General features: G+C 38.8%; 1 protein-coding gene across 3 annotated transcripts in view; it reads right to left on the bottom strand.

The window, feature by feature from the left end:
• YES1 (YES proto-oncogene 1, Src family tyrosine kinase) overlaps positions 1-15,905 on the bottom strand; it is a 65,113-nt gene that overhangs the window by 27,196 nt on the left and 22,012 nt on the right. Inside the window, exon 1 of one of the 3 annotated variants that reach the window (XM_006079211.4) lies at positions 5,048-5,373. The exons of the other annotated variants lie outside the window; for them this stretch is intronic. The gene's annotated coding sequence lies outside the window, so the exon portion shown is untranslated. Of the gene's footprint in view, positions 1-5,047; positions 5,374-15,905 lie in introns of those variants that run through there. 3 annotated transcript variants of the gene reach the window in all.

Here is a 15,905-nt window from a genome sequence, read left to right as displayed (position 1 = left end):
AAGTACGAGTTATAGACTGGAAAGAAATAATGATGGCAGTTAGTTAATTCATAAAACTACTGCAAAGATCCACGTGAGGAAGTACAAAAGCAGGAATACTGTGGGGCCAAAGGTGAGGGGGAGATGAGAGGTCAACACTAAATACAATAATCAAGTTTAGATGGTTTGGCTGGTTATGGGTAGATGTGAAGAAAAAGGAGTCATTTAATGGCACCCCACTCCAGTACTCTTGCCTGGAAAAATCCCACGGGTGGAGGAGCCTGGTAGGCTGCAGTCCATGGGGCCATGAAGAGTCGGAAACGACTGAGCGACTTCACTTTCACGCATTGGAGAAGGAAATGGCAACCCACTCCAGTGTTCCTGCCTGGAGAACCCCAGGGACGGGGAAGCCTAATGGGCTGCCGTATGGAGTCGCACAGAGTTGGACACGATTGAAGCGACTTAGCAGCAGCAGCATGCACTCCCTACAATTATCGGACACTTTAGAAGTAGTGACTAACTGTGTACTAAAGGGCTGGATGACTCCAAAGTTTCTAGTTTGAACTGAACGGAAAGCAACACCATAACGGAGGTAGAGAAAAGAGAAACAGGTTTTTCTGGACCAGCATGTTCAGTTTCAGAAGTTAGTTTTGGGGGCCTGCCGGGAATGATGTTGCAAAATCGAGTGGGGGACTGATAATAAAATCTAAAACTCACAATGAGGCAGAAACCAGAGAAAAAGTAAATGAAAATATTTTCACAGTGTTATCACACCTTTTGGAGATAATAAAACTCACCCAAGGTACAGATTTGGAGGGGTGTGAAAAATTAATACAGTGCTGCAGGACACCTACAGATAAGGGATAGGCGGGCAAGGAAATTAGGAAGCAGCAATTAAGAGTCAGGAGTGCTTTCATAAGTTTCAAAACACAACCGGAAAGGATTATCATTGATTTCAAGATGGGGCAGAGGGAAATGGCAACCCACTCCAGTGCTCTTGCCTGAAGAATCCCAGGGATGGGGGAGCCTGGTGGGCTGCCATCTCTGGGGTCGCACAGAGTTGGACATGACTGAAGTGACTTAGCAGCAGCAGCCGAGTTTCAACTGTCTTTGTAGCACTTTTCTTTTTTCCTTAAAAGAAATATGGTAATGAGCTAAGTGTGGGCGACATATAATTCTTTTTGTTAGTTTGAAGTATTTAACACATTTTTAACAAGTAGAATAGTAAAGTGGGAACAGCGAGATAAGACTTTCAAGAAGAAAATGGCTAATAATGATAAAGACCAACATGAAATCAAGTAGCATTTAAACTGATTTTAAAAGGCCAGCTGATTAATAATCAGGAGCTCACTGATGACTTTCACAAGAGCATTTCTTAGCATCATGAAGAGAACAGATTGCAGTAAATAATAAATTTAATAACTAGCCCATGAAAATATGGTAAATTCTGGAATGCAACATCTTCGTAAGTTGGGAATGTACACTTTTAAAAATTTTTAATTGATGATTGCTTTACAATATTGATTTCTGTTATACATCAACATGAATTAACTATAGGTATACATATGTCCCCTCCCTCTTGAATTTCCCTCCTAACTCCCACCCAGCTCTAGATTATTACAGAGCCCCAGTCTGAGTTCCTGGAGTCACACAGCAAATTTCCACTGGCTACCTATCTGCATGTTATGTATATGCTACCATGCTACTCTCTCCATCCATCTCACCCTCTCCTGCCTCCCCCCAACCCGTGTCCACAGTCTGTTCTCTATGTCTGCATCTCCACTGCTGCTCTGTGAATAGCTTCATCAGTACCATCTTTCTAGATTCCACAGATATGCATTAATATACGACATTTGTTTTTCTCTTTCTGATTTCACTCTGTGTAAGAGGCTCTAGGTTCATCCACTTCATTAGAACTGACTCAAATGAGAGAACGTACACTTTTTATCAAAATGTTTTCTATGATTCCTTTGTCTAGTCCACAGATCCTCTCCTTCAGAGTCTCAGTGTAATCTACTTCAACAGACACTCAGTTCTCAACAGCCATTCTCCTGCTTTGATAAAAGAACCCTGATTTTGTTCACTTTCCTCCCACTTGACAAGTCCTTCATCTGTCCAGCCTCAGGAAGAAAATAATGACTGATTTAAGCCACTCATATAGTCGTATCCCTTTGCCAATTAACCATGTAAGCCTCGAACATGGGCTTCCAGGAAGTTTTTCTCACTTGTAAAAAGGAATACAAGACGGAAATATTCCATTTCCATTCCCTAGATGTCATTACTGTTCCTGCTAAATCTGAGATTACAACACACCCGTGTGAGAGGAGGACACAAACATACTGAGAAAGGGAGGGTAGGAAGAGAAAAGGAACGTGGGTCCTTGACGCTGCTGCTCAGGTATTGAACTGTGTAACCCTATAACTCAATGAAATAACCCAAAGAAATGCTCCAAAAATCTTATTACGAAAGATAAAGTAGCTATTGTAAAAGTCAGTTTTCTTGTTTGGTTTTCAGCTGCAGTTGAAAGGATATTAAATAATAAACTACTCAAATCACATGACAATGGTTAATGCATTAAATACCTTTTCAACATATCCAGGTACAACAGCTTTGAAAAAAACTGATCTTTTCTCAAAGTATTTACATAAAGTCTGAGCTATCCTCAAAGTATTTACATAAATCTGTAAAATTTATAGTCTATAAAGGTAAACTTATATTTTGGGGGGACTTCTCTGGTGGCCAGGGGCTAAGATCTCAGGTTCCCAATGCAAGGGGCTTGGGTTTGATCCCTGGTCAGAGAACTGAATCCCACATGTTGCAACTAAGAGTCTGAATGCCACAACTAAAGATCCAGCAAGCGGCAACTAAGACCTGGTGCAGCAGCCAAAGAAATAAAATACAATTAAAGAAACTTTTTTAAGCAAACAATTTCATCCTGATATTTGCTTGAGCATAAGGTGCACAAATATTTGCTGAAAAAGAAGGCTTTACCTCAATTTGAATGTTACTTTAAGATTTTCGGATAAATATGAATTTAAAATTTAGATTATGGAAATTTCTTCACTTAGACCCTATCAGATAGTCTTTCTTAAAAAATTTTTTTAAAAATCAACTTTGAGGTATAATTTACATACAATAAAACGCACCCATTTAAAGTGTATAGTTCAGTAGAGTTTTGGCAAATGTCTATTATAACTGTATGGTCAATATTATAATTACAATATAGAATATTCCAATCATCCCCAAAAGATACTATTGTACCCTTTTCCCAATTAACCTAACCCCCAACCCCAGCCCTAGGCAACCACTGATTTGTTTTCTCTAACTATAGATTATCTTCTCTAGAGTTCCATATAAATAGAATAATTCTATATATAGTCGTCTTTGTGTCTGGCATGTTAACTAGCCTCTGTGGAGGCAGCTATGCTCACCACTGTACCACCAACGCTTTACTGGGCGCTGTGTAGCTGAGATACTTCCATATTGTTGCCTATACAGGTAGTTCATTACTTTTTACTAAGTAGAATCCCACCATATACCATAACTGTTTATCCATTCACTTGCTGATGGCTATTTGGGCTGTTCCAGTTTGGGGCTGTTATAAATAAAGTGGCTGTGAACAGTCCCGCACAAGTCTTTGGGAGGGTAGATAGGTGTCCTTCTCCCCCACCTCACCCCTCCTCGTCTCCATCAATTCCTAGGAATGGACCTGCCTGATCATATAAAGTTAAGCATGACGATAAGAAGCTACTAAACCGGTTTCCATAGTGACTGTACCATTGTGCATCCCCACCAGCAATAAAGGTGAATTATCTATAACAACGTGGAATTCCTGCAACTGCCAAGATGGTTGCCCTGTTCCTGCCGTTGCACCCCCTCACAGGCTTTTCTCAAAGTATCAGACCTAGCCTTTTCCTTCTTTCTTTCTAAGTATTTTATTAACTTACTTTTGGCTGCACTAGGTCTTTGCTGCTGCACATGGGTTTTCGCAAGTTGTGACTAATGGGCTCAGTAGTCGTGGAACACGGGCTTAGTTACCCTGAGGCATGTGGAATCTTCCTGGACCACGGATCAAACCTGGGTTCCCTGAATTGGCAGGCAGACTCTCACTCACTGGACTACCAAGGAAGCCCAAGCTAGCCTTTTCGATTACAAATCATTTCACATCACTCTATGCCACAATCCATCCAAGACCTTGCATTGACTCAGAATAAAAGCTAAAGTTCTCATGATGGCTTTCGAGTTCCCACCATGGAGCTCCCAACACTTCTCCTACCTCATCTCCCACACTCTGCCCTTACTTGCCCCAAGGCCTTGCTGTCCTTCAGATGGGCCAGGCAACCCCCATCTTGAACCACTGCACCTTCTTCTCTCTGCCTGGAAAGCTCTTCAGCTGCATAACTGCCTGGCTCGCCCCTCAGCCTCGTCAGGTCTCTGTACCGCAATCACCTTCTCTGACCACCCTACATAAAGCCGCAATGCAACACTCCCCAGAGCACTGCCTACTCCCCTTTTAACCTGCTTTATTTTTTGATAGCACTGACACTATACAAAACATAAGGGCTGAGAGCACAGACTGTTCGGTTACTTGTTTACTGGATGTACAGCACAGCGCTTAGGAACACAGACTTTAGAAACAGAATGTTTGAGTTCAAAGTCCGAGTCCACTGCTCAGCAGCTGTGGGAGTTTTGGCAAGATACTCAACATTTCTATGCCTCAGTTTCCTCATCTGTAAAATGTGAATAATAAAAGCAAGACTCAAGGGTTACTGTGAGGATTAAATGAGTTAATATATGTAATGTGCCTACAAGAGTGCTGGCATATAATAACCACTAATGTTTGCTATGATGGTAATGACTAAGGATAACGTTGGCTCTCCCCTCCAGAATATAAGATTGAGCTTTTTTTTTTTTTTTTAATTTTACTGAGGTATAACATATATGCAGAAAAGTAAATATAACCAATGTACAGCTCAATGAATGAGCACAAACCAAACACCTATGTACTTATCACCCAGATCAAGAAACATGACTTAAACTACCACCAACCATCCTACTGGAAATATACCTGAGAGTAGACTGCTGGGTCACAGTGTTTCCAGAGTGCTGTAGCAATTTATAATCCCATCAGCAGAATAGGAGAGTTGTCAGCGCTTCCTGTTTTCACCAAAACTTGGTATTTTCGATCTTTTAAGATGTATCTGTTCTGGTGAGTATGTAGCGAGTGGTCTCTCACTGTGTTTTAAAATTTCATGTTCATAATTATTAATGAAGTGAGCACCTTTTCATATGTTTATTGGCCACTTCTCTTTTGTGAAATGTCTATTCAAAACACTTATTCACTTCTGTACAGGACTGTCCCTTTTTCTTATTGATCTATAAGGCATTCTCTGTAGTATTCCCAGAACCTAGAAAAGAGTGAAAGTGTTAGTCAGTCAGTCCTGTCTGACTCTTTGTGACCCCATGGACTGTAGCCCACCAGGCTCTTCTGTCCATGGGATTTCTAAGGCAAGAATACTGGAATGTGTTCCTGTTCCCTTCTCTAGGGGATCTTCTTCACCCAGGGATTGAACCTGAGTCTTCTGCATTGCAAGCAGACTACTGTTTGAGCCATCAAGGAAGCCCATTAATAGCTGCAATACAGGAGACTGGGGTTCAACCCCTGGGTTGGGAAGATCCCCTGGAGATGTGAATGGCTACCTACTGCAGTATTCTCACCTGGGAAACCCCATGGACAGAGGAGCCTGGTGGACTACAGTCCATGGGGCCACAAAGAGTCCCATATCCAACCCAAGGAGGTGCTAACGTGAATAATTTTTATAAAGGAAACCTCTGTCTAGAACCTTGTCGAGGACAAGTCTTTCAATGAGAATAAGAACCAACTCCTTAACTTCCCCAATTTACTTTCCCAACCACCTGCTTATCTTTCAAATTTAGATCTGGGATTGGGGGACACAAAAAAGCCAATCAGACTTTACTATTCGAATCAGAGAGCAGAGACTGTCCTTTAGGTGGGGTAACAGGATGTGCCAAAGCTCAGAGATAGGGGAGAACAAAATGGGCTTTTGAAATCCTAGTTTGGTGCTGAAAAGTATAACCAGGAGAAGTACGAAGGGGAAAGATGAGGCCAGAAGAGACAGCAACATGGAAGAGAGCCTACACTACAAGGATCTTCTACTTCCTTCTCCTTAACACAAACTGCTTTAGATGCATGAGTATTCATTTAACTTTTGTTGAAAGAATAAATCACCGAATCGTAACTTGATTCTGACATATTCTTTTCAACAACTTGCCTAACATTTGTTTATCTCCAAAGGGCCAAGCATAGCAAGCATTCTAGAAATACTTGTAGGTTTTTCCATTTCCTTATCAATTCCGTAAGTCAGAAGTTTTTCAAATTTGTATCAGGCACTTATATATCAGAGTTACCTATAGGGTATCAGAATATGCTTTGTAACAGCATGTTTTGCAGAGCTGGAGCAAATTTGAGATGGTCTGTTTACATCCAGCTCAGTCATTAGCAAGCAGCACTTCACTTTGTACTTTGTTAGGGTATTTTGTTTTGATGATATTTTACACTTTGACAGTGTTTCATGTTTCAAGAATATCTTTTATTATTCAATTTGATCCCATAATAACCCTAATGTTACGGAGAGGGAAAAGTAGGTGTAATCTCCACATCTTTTATTTGAAGAACCTGAAGTCTGGGTGGGGGAAGTCACTGGCCCAAGGAGATGAAACTAGAAATGAGCACAGCTAGGGAACTGGGTCTAAATGCAAGGCTGTCCTCTTTCCCCCACACCCATACAGCCTCTGGGGGTGCTTGAGCATAAAATTTTCTTTTCTTTGACAAGTTATTAAATATCTGCCTGTCAGAAAATGCTACAAACATGATAACATTATTGGCAGTCAGCTTCACTGCTCCACCCACAACACAAATCCACTAACTCTGAAAACTGCAGCCCACCCCTCTCCACCATGGCAATGTTGTTTTATTACTAGTGATAGTGACTAAACATTCTCGATGACTTATATTTTTGAACTAAAAAAAATTTTTAAACGTATATCATTTCTATAAACTAACTCTTGCAAGTTAACCAACTGTGATATTATATGCTATATCCAGCAAGGGGGTAAAAAGCTCTCATTTGTCCCTGTGCTCTACAGATTAAAAACACATTCAGTGATCTTTTCTCTAAGTTTCATTTTTAAATCCCCTCCCTTCAGCATAAGTACAGAAGATAAGCAGGACACAAAAGAACAGAAAACAGACGGAGAAGAGGAAACATCACCCTGCTGAAGGGCGTGTACTCTGTCTAGTAAAAGCAAACAAAGAACTTAATTTTCCAAAAGTCAAAGGAGAATAGAAAGTGTGAGCAATGGAAAACTGAGCTTGCAGTCTCACTGACAGCAATCTTCTACCATCTTTTATTGTTTTTCTTTTTTTGTACTTTAAATACGCAAACAAGTGATCTTAAAGAAAAAGCCAACTCATTCTAAATTCTGGGTTACTCCCTATGGTTTCTTTAATGAAGTCTGGCATAGGATCAACCATAAGGACATGATGTAAAGAACACTTAAAATGTACTGTTAGGAAATACAGTAACAAATTACAAATTAATGGGAAACCCCAAGATATTTATTACTTGTATTTAGAAGCATCCTTCTCTCCACAAATTCAGTCAACTCTTAAAAAAAATTTTTTTTTAATCTTCTCAGGTTTTCATGCCTTACCTACTGTTCTTTGTCAAGGTTTTTGCCCGAGAAACTACAGTCAACAATTAGATACTACTTTCAAGTCCTTATGGAATTTAAATGCCCCTCAGACATTGTATGAATTCTTTTTGCATTGTAGTTTTAAACCTTAAAAATATATCATGCAACTATTTCTAATGTATATACCTTTTGTTTATCTTTTTAAGACTCAAGAAATTAGATACACGCATTTTTAGAAACATCAGTTTATAAAACTGACCTAGAACTCTTTTGCTTTCTCCAAATTCCTGTAATAATTTTTTCCCACTATGTTTCTCCTGTGACAATATTTTGAGTTTCAATGCCTGTTTTAGTCAATAGATTTAAAACTGCAAAGTTTAATTGGTAAATAAAATACACAACTGTAAAGATGAAATGAACACAGATCTGGAGAGAGGGAGCTTTTGGCAACCGAAGTAACAGCAAGGAATAGTCAGGTGTGTTTCAAAAATGAAAATAAGTCACAAGGGGAGGAACGTGGGAAGAGTTCAGGGAAGCAAGGCGAGAAGTGAGTCAGTTTAACCTGTTTCCACCCTTAAGAGACCTGGAACCTTTCTGATCTTTGACACCCTTTGGTGCATGTCTTGTACCCTGTAAAATCATAGTCTTTTATCAGCAATAAGCAGAAGCTGTGTCCTTGCCTCTCAAACTCAGGCTAGCATTTCTAGTAGTAAGAGAGGTTTTAAAAAATACATTCTATTGGTATCCAAGAATTTAACTGTAGCATGTGCATATTATGCAGGTTTAAAACCACTATTTAAAACAACTGCTTATTCTGAAATAATATTAGATGTATGGAATAATTATAACCTTCTTTTAAAACCCTGTCTTTTTTAGCTTATTTTGCTACCTAACATCCCTTCTCAAACAAGATGTTATATTACTCCATGAAGCAAACAGTTTACTTTGCTTTAAAATACTTGTTTCAAAATCTGAATTGTCAAATATGTTAAAGAGATATTTAAAAAAATTTTAACTTCCACGAAGAAAATTCTGTCCTGTCAGCAATAATTTTTTAACTACGGTTTTGTCATATAATATGTACTTAACAAATGTTTATTTTTCTCTTTCTTGGCATTGATTTTGAAGCAAACAAAAGCTAATACAAATCTCTAGATATCTACTAGGTAAAAGGATATGTTAAGTGCCAATTGTGCCTTTAAATAGGTCTGTTTTTCCTTCTAAAAATAGAAGTCTACAGAATAGTGGTAATCACACAGTAGAATGGCAAAGACAAGCAATGACTTTCTAGTGATTTGCTGGGAGTGAACATGACATTATTATTATTTTTTATATTAATGGAAAAGTCTTTCAGATTCTCTAAAGTATCAAAATTCACTAGATACCTACAGGCATTCCCCTCCAGAAACACAAAGGGTGAAGATGAAAGACTAGTTTTATAGTCTTTATATCCACTAGTCAAAATATCCACTCTCTGCAAGAGGCTTTGTTAACTGGGACAGCTGTCTTCCAGGGATCTCAAATTCATCACGTTCAAAATGGAACCTGCCGTCTTTCCCACCAAAAGCCACTCTTCCTTCTCTCTGTCACCAGGTCAGTGAATGGTAAGTACACTGTTCTACTACCCCGCTGCCTCAGTAAGACATCCGAGAGTCATTCTTAACTCAAACCCCTCCCAGGCCCCACATATCCAGTCAGTCACTACTAACTGACCATATAACCTGTAATCGCCAACATTCTTCCACCTTCCCCTCAACTAATTACTACTTCCCTTGGCTATTAATCATTTACTATCTGGATTATTGCAAAAGCTTCCTTCGCTGACCTTCACTGCCTCCAGTGTTAAAGAGTTTCTCCAGCCTTTCCTGGGTGTAATGTGAAGGATGTCTGTGTTTTCCGAAGAGAAAATCTATTAGGAGCCTTCAATGTCCCTGTCCAGTACTCTTTCCAACATAAAGTCTAACTTCCTTAATGTGAAATAGAAGCCCTTGAAGGATTTGCTTTATTTACCTCTCCTGGCTCATCTCTTTCCAACCATGTCCTTGCTCTCTGCATATGAATTTTTTTTAAAGATCCTCAAATGCACCATTTTCTTTTCATAAATGCTTGCTACAACTTACTTCTCTCCTTACGGTCAGCTCAGTGACTACTCAGCCTTTGGCTCTTAAAGGTTCGAGGCATCTTCCCTGACCTCTCATGTGCTCTTATAATACATTTCATTCCTTCCCCAAAGCATGTACTAAATTGCCACTGCCTGCGAGTCTCTGCTGTAGCTTGGCCTAGTGTCTAGCCCACAAATGATGGCCAATAAATATCTTTAGTGAGTGAGTAAGAATTGACTTTGGGATTAGACATACATTTCAATTCTGGTTCTATTTCTTTGTAGCTACTGGGATCCTTGATCAAATTATTTCATCTCTCCTAAAGCCCGGATCACTCATTTTTCTAGAGGAATGATACCTATCTTGCAAGGCTGTGAGAAATTAGCTGATACTGTATGTAGAGCAGCTACCAGGACCCTACCAAAAGCAAACGCTCTCTTTAGTTAAGACTATTCTGGCTACAAGGACAGAACTAACTAGAGACAGATTAAGCAAAATGGGGGTTTTAAATAAAGGTTACAGCAGTGTCTCAGGAAATCCAACCCAAGGTCATAAGAAAAAAAGCTAGAACCAGGAGCCCAAGTCATCAATAGTTACTTTGTTCCTTTTCTCTCTTCCTCTTGGGTCCTCCTCTCTCTGCTCACTTCCTCCCAATATCCCTCTTCTTTCCTCACCTCCCTCTCTCCTCCCTGCCTATTTATCCCCTCTCTGTTCCACCCCCTTCCGGTATTTGTCCTAGTTTCTCTCTTTCGCCTGATCTGTCTCATCCTTTTCTCCTGTGGCACGATGGCTTTTGGGCTCTTCACATGCTGGAACATGGATGTCAGCAGTTCCACTGCTACAATCTTCATTTTAGAGCCAGAGGGTTCTCAGTATCAATTTCAAATTTTTAAAGGACTCTAGCCCCTATGGGTCAGCTACCTGCCTCTGGGTTGGTCTCTATAGCCAAGAGGTGGGATCACCACCTGAAATAGCAGTTCCCTCTTAACCATGAAATGGTGGAGAAGGTCCTAGAAAATGAGAGTCTTAGCAATCAAAAATGCTAAGCTTCCATCATGTGAAAGCTATTAACATTTAGAGAGCATTATTTTATTCAAATGAATTATCTCCAGTAAGAGTATATTAGTAATTAGTCAAATTTTAAGTTACACTTCGATTTTAAATTTTATATGAATAAAAACTGTGATATCAGCATATATAAAAAGAATTAACTCTATTTCTAACTTCCTGAACTTCTGATCTCAATAGCTAGCTAATGATGCAAAACAGAATACAAAGGTTTATTTATTATCTCTTATTGCCATACTGGCAATAAAACATTTACTATAAAAATGTCATCATTAATAAATCCTCATTATCATGGATTCCACATCTGCAAAATAATCTGCTTGTTAAGATTTATTGCCAACTCCCAAACCAACGATAACTTTTGGTGCTTTGGTAGATTTTTGCAGATATGAGCAGAGCTGTGAAAAATGAGTTGCCAGATCCATACCTCCCCAACTCAGGGCAAACACGGCGCTCATACTGTAAACAAGTATCCTTTCCACAGCTTATCTAGTGCCACTTTTCTTTTTTGTTTTTGTTTTCTGCATTTTTGTGTTTTTTTGTTGGTGATGTCACTTTCTATTTTTAAGGCCATACTGTTCAGCATGGGGTATCGTAGTTCCCTAGCCAGGGACTGAACCTGCCCCCCTGCACTGGAAGCCTGGAGTCTCAACCACTGGAACACCAGGGAAGTCCCATCACTGTTTAAAACAGGATCCCAGGCACTACTGCTCAAGTGCTGTCTACTGTTTCTAAGCACAAGCAGGGTGTGGTGTGCCTCTGGAGAAAATGTGCTGGATAAGCTTCATTTAGAACCAAGTTATAGAGCTATTTGTAAGTTCAAGGTTACTAAATCAATAATATACAATTAATAAGGTGTGTATTTAAACAGAAGCAAACATAAAATGGATTATAAACTGATCAGTTGACAAAACGTTATAACCAGGGGCTTACAGGAACCTAACCTTGTATTTATTTCCTCTAGGAGCAGTGGCTCAGTATTCATTAAACAAGTGTTCAAGGTGACTTTCTAGAATATAACTACTGCAAATAATGAGAAATGACTGTACATAATTATTTTGAGAGAAGATTTTCGTAAGTGTGTCAAAAGTTAAACTTTTTGAAAACTGATTCAGTTCAGTTCAGTCGCTCAGTCGTGTCCAACTCTCTGCGACCCTATGAATCGCAGCACGCCAGGCCTCCCTGTCTATCACCATCTCCCGGAGTTCACTCAAACTCACATCCATCGAACTGGTGATGCCATCCAGCCATCTCATCCTCTGTCGTCCCCTTCTCCTGCCCCCAACCCCTCCCAGCATCAGAGTCTTTTCCAATGAGGCAACTCTTTGCATGAGGTGGCCAAAGTACTGGAGTTTCAGCTTTAGCATCAGTCCTTCCAAAGAACACCCAGGGCTGGTCTCCTTTAGAATGGACTGGTTGGATTTCCTTGCAGTCCCAGGGACTCTCAAGAGTCTTCTCCAACACCACAGTTCAAAAGCATCAATTCTTCGGTGCTCAGCCTTCTTCACAGTCCAACTCTCACATCCATACATGACCACTGGAAAAACCATAGCCTTGACTAGACACACCTTTGTTGGAAAAGTAATGTCTCTGCTTTTGAATATGCTGTCTAGGTTGGTCATAACTTTTCCTCCAAGGAGTAAGCGTCTTTTAATTTCACGGCTGCAGTCACCATCTGCAGTGATTTTGGAGCTCAAAAAAATAAAGTCTGACACTGTTTCCCCGTCTATTTCCCATGAAGTGATGGGACCAGATGCCATGATCTTCATTTTCTGAATGTTGAGCTTTAAGCCAACTTTTTCACTCTCCTCTTTCACTTTCATCAAGAGGCTTTTTAGTTCCTTTTCACTTTCTGCCATAAGGGTGGTGTCATCTGCATATCTGAGGTTATTGATATTTCTCCCGGCAATCTTGATTCCAGCTTGTACTTCCTCCAGCCCAGCGTTTCTCATGATATACTCTGCATATAAGTTAAATAAGCAGGGTGACAATATACAGCCTTGACGTACTCCTTTTCCTATTTGGAACCAGTCTGTTGTTACATACTGCTAAATTTCTCTCTAAGAATATACTTTTAAATAATATAATCTAAAATGTTTTAAAGTATTAAAGCATTTTAGATTGTATTAAATACATTAAAAATGTATAGCTTATTTTTCTATTTTAAAATTATATCTTTAAATGTATTAAAACGCTCCAACAATTTCTATACCACTTTTGCATTTTTGAGTGAATTAAAACTCATGAGATGTTACATTGTATTGTTTTGCCCCAAATAGAAAAGTATTGAATTTGCTAGCTATGTATTTAATTATCAATTACTAAAACAAAAATCAATAATGTAGCAAATCAAGAATAGGTAGTCAAGACATTCAAATTTTTTGTGTATCTAATACTATACACATTTACTACATTTTGTATTTTTTAATAAATGAGTAGAATAAGTAATATACATAAGGTAAATACACTGAAACAGCTGCCTGATTAAGCATGTAGGTAAAATAATAAACGAATTTAATCATAATCAAGTAAAAATGTTTCTCCTGATTAGATGACAATGATAATTTCAAAAAGAGCTAACATTCACTGAACAGTATGTTATAGCTACTGTGCTTATAACTTAAAAATGGATTATCTCATCTAATTTTCAAAACACTCTTAAAAAAACAATTACTGTTACTTTCCTTTACAGATGCAAAACCTGATACACAGAGGGTTAAGTGACTTGTCCAAGATCACACAGCAAGTAAGGCAGTAAGACTCCAGAGCTCCATGGTTTACCACGGTCAAACTGAACATCTTTAAAGTTTCAAGTTGTATAAATGTGTCTCTGTTTTCTACTTTTCCATACTACCTGCAAGATATGGTCTGAGGTATTTAGTACAAATGAAATTCCTTGCTCTGAATCCAGGTTTACTGAATTAGAATTTCTGGAAGCAGAACTTAGGAGCCTACATTTTATCAGACAGCCCCAAGTGATGAGCAGGCACTTATTTTTAAGTAATGATGAGAGCCACCATTGTTAAGTATATGACTAACCCCTTATTCCTATGCATGGATATTTAACATTCCATGAAACAAGTTAACTACACATTGCTTAATGAATTTCTGACTGGACACAATTTTCTCCTGTAAGTACTGACAACAGAATCCTATATGCTATAAAACATAAAGAAATGGTACACAGAAAGTATTTTTTCAACTTTTCCTAAATAAGATGAATACATCAAGTTTTTCATGATCCAATATCACTTCAAGGAAGAAACAAAAACTGAAATTATAAAATAAAAATAACAACTTCCTACCAAATTAGTGAGCTACAGCTAAGGCTGTATTCAGAGCAAAATTCATAGCCTTACACACCTATTACTACAAATAAACTACTTAAAACTTAGGGAAAAACAAAACCAAGTGAAAGTGAAAGCCACTTAGTCGTGTCCGAGTCCGATTCTTTGTGACCCCATGGACTCTAGCCTTCCAGGATCCTCTGCCCATGGAATTCTCCAGGCAAGAATACTGGAGTGGGTTGCCATTCCCTTCTCCAGGGGAACTTTCTGACCCAGGGATCAAAGCCAGGTCTCCCACATTGCAGGCAGATTCTTTACCATCTGAGCCACCAGGGAAGCTCAAGTAGCCACCAGAAACCCCAAAAGAGGATTTTTATTTGTAAATTATACTGAGATTTATTTTCCTGCTATTTCTAATTAATTTTTCTTTTAACTTTATTTCATTATTATAATGGAAAAACTTACAATACGATTTACAAATAAAAATCAATGAAACAGATAAACCACTAGATTTCATCTTAAATCCAAACATGAAAAGGGAGAGTACACAGTTTTAGGTTTGAGAATACTAGAGGAACAGAGGATCTGAAAAAACTATAAACAGGAACTTTGTACAGCTCTCTTCTAATAAAGTTTTAACAACTAGATGAAAGAGGTGCCTATCTAGGCAAATGGAAATCAATTAATTTAGCTAAAAAGACAAAAAAAAAGAAAGAAAAAAGTTAGTAACTCAGTTAAAAGACAGGAGACCTAAATAAATCAATAAGCATGAAAGCTGTCAAAAACTCTATGAAAAAAATTATTAAATATGTCATGGGTAAATTACTTGACACTTCTCAAGAAGAAATTAGTTCTATGCTCTTTTGGGCTTCCCTGGTGGCTTAGATGGTAAAGAATCTGCCTGCAATGTGCGCGACCTTGGTTCAACCCCTGGGTTGGGAAGATCCCCTGCAGGAGGAAGTGGCAACCCACTCCAGTATTCTTGCCTGGAAAATCCCATGGACAGAGGAGCCTGGCAGGCTACAGTCTATGGGATCACGAAGAGTCAGACACGAGTGACTGACTATGCTCTTTAATCTCTGGATGCTTCTGAGAAGTTCCCTTCTTACTTTTTACTGGCATTCAGTACCTGACACTGGTTTGGGGCTGCTATGGAACAAGCTGGGGAAACAGGGAAATCTAGTGAAGAGTTTCTGAGTCAGGCCAATCTTCCCACTCTCAAGAATCTTCTCTCGGGAGGACTGCTAACAAGTATCAGTCCCTAGCAAATTAAGAGTTTTTCTGAGGAAGCACCTGCACTGAAAAGCCCTTAAAATACCAGCCATCAACAACCAGTAGCAGCACTTTCCTTGCCCATCACCAGATGTGACCACTGACGGTAGTTTTTTTTTTTTTTTTGACTTAGAATTTTTATTGAGAGTCTAGACCAGCCCAGCAAATGCAATGCAAATAATAAAAATGTATATTTTCTACTTTTTAATCTCAAAATATATCTTTTGATTTTTCTAATATTTTTGGTATAGAGATTTTCTAAGAGTGAGGCCATTTGTCTTTTTAGGGATGCAATTTTCTTAGTTCTAAATGTCTTTTCAACAAACACTGGGTAATCAAGAGACCTCCTTCCAGATCATCACCTAGGTTACTCAGAAATTCTCCATATTCATTCATGAATTCAAAAAACACTTTGAGAGCCTAAAAGTGGAGTTACAGCAGAGAACAAAACAAAGCGCCAGTGCTTAGGCAGTTTGCACTC

The sequence above is a fragment of the Bubalus bubalis genome, chromosome 22, assembly GCF_019923935.1.
Source record: "Bubalus bubalis isolate 160015118507 breed Murrah chromosome 22, NDDB_SH_1, whole genome shotgun sequence".
Taxonomy (NCBI): domain Eukaryota; kingdom Metazoa; phylum Chordata; class Mammalia; order Artiodactyla; family Bovidae; genus Bubalus; species Bubalus bubalis.
This window is presented reverse-complemented; position numbering and strand designations above follow the sequence as displayed.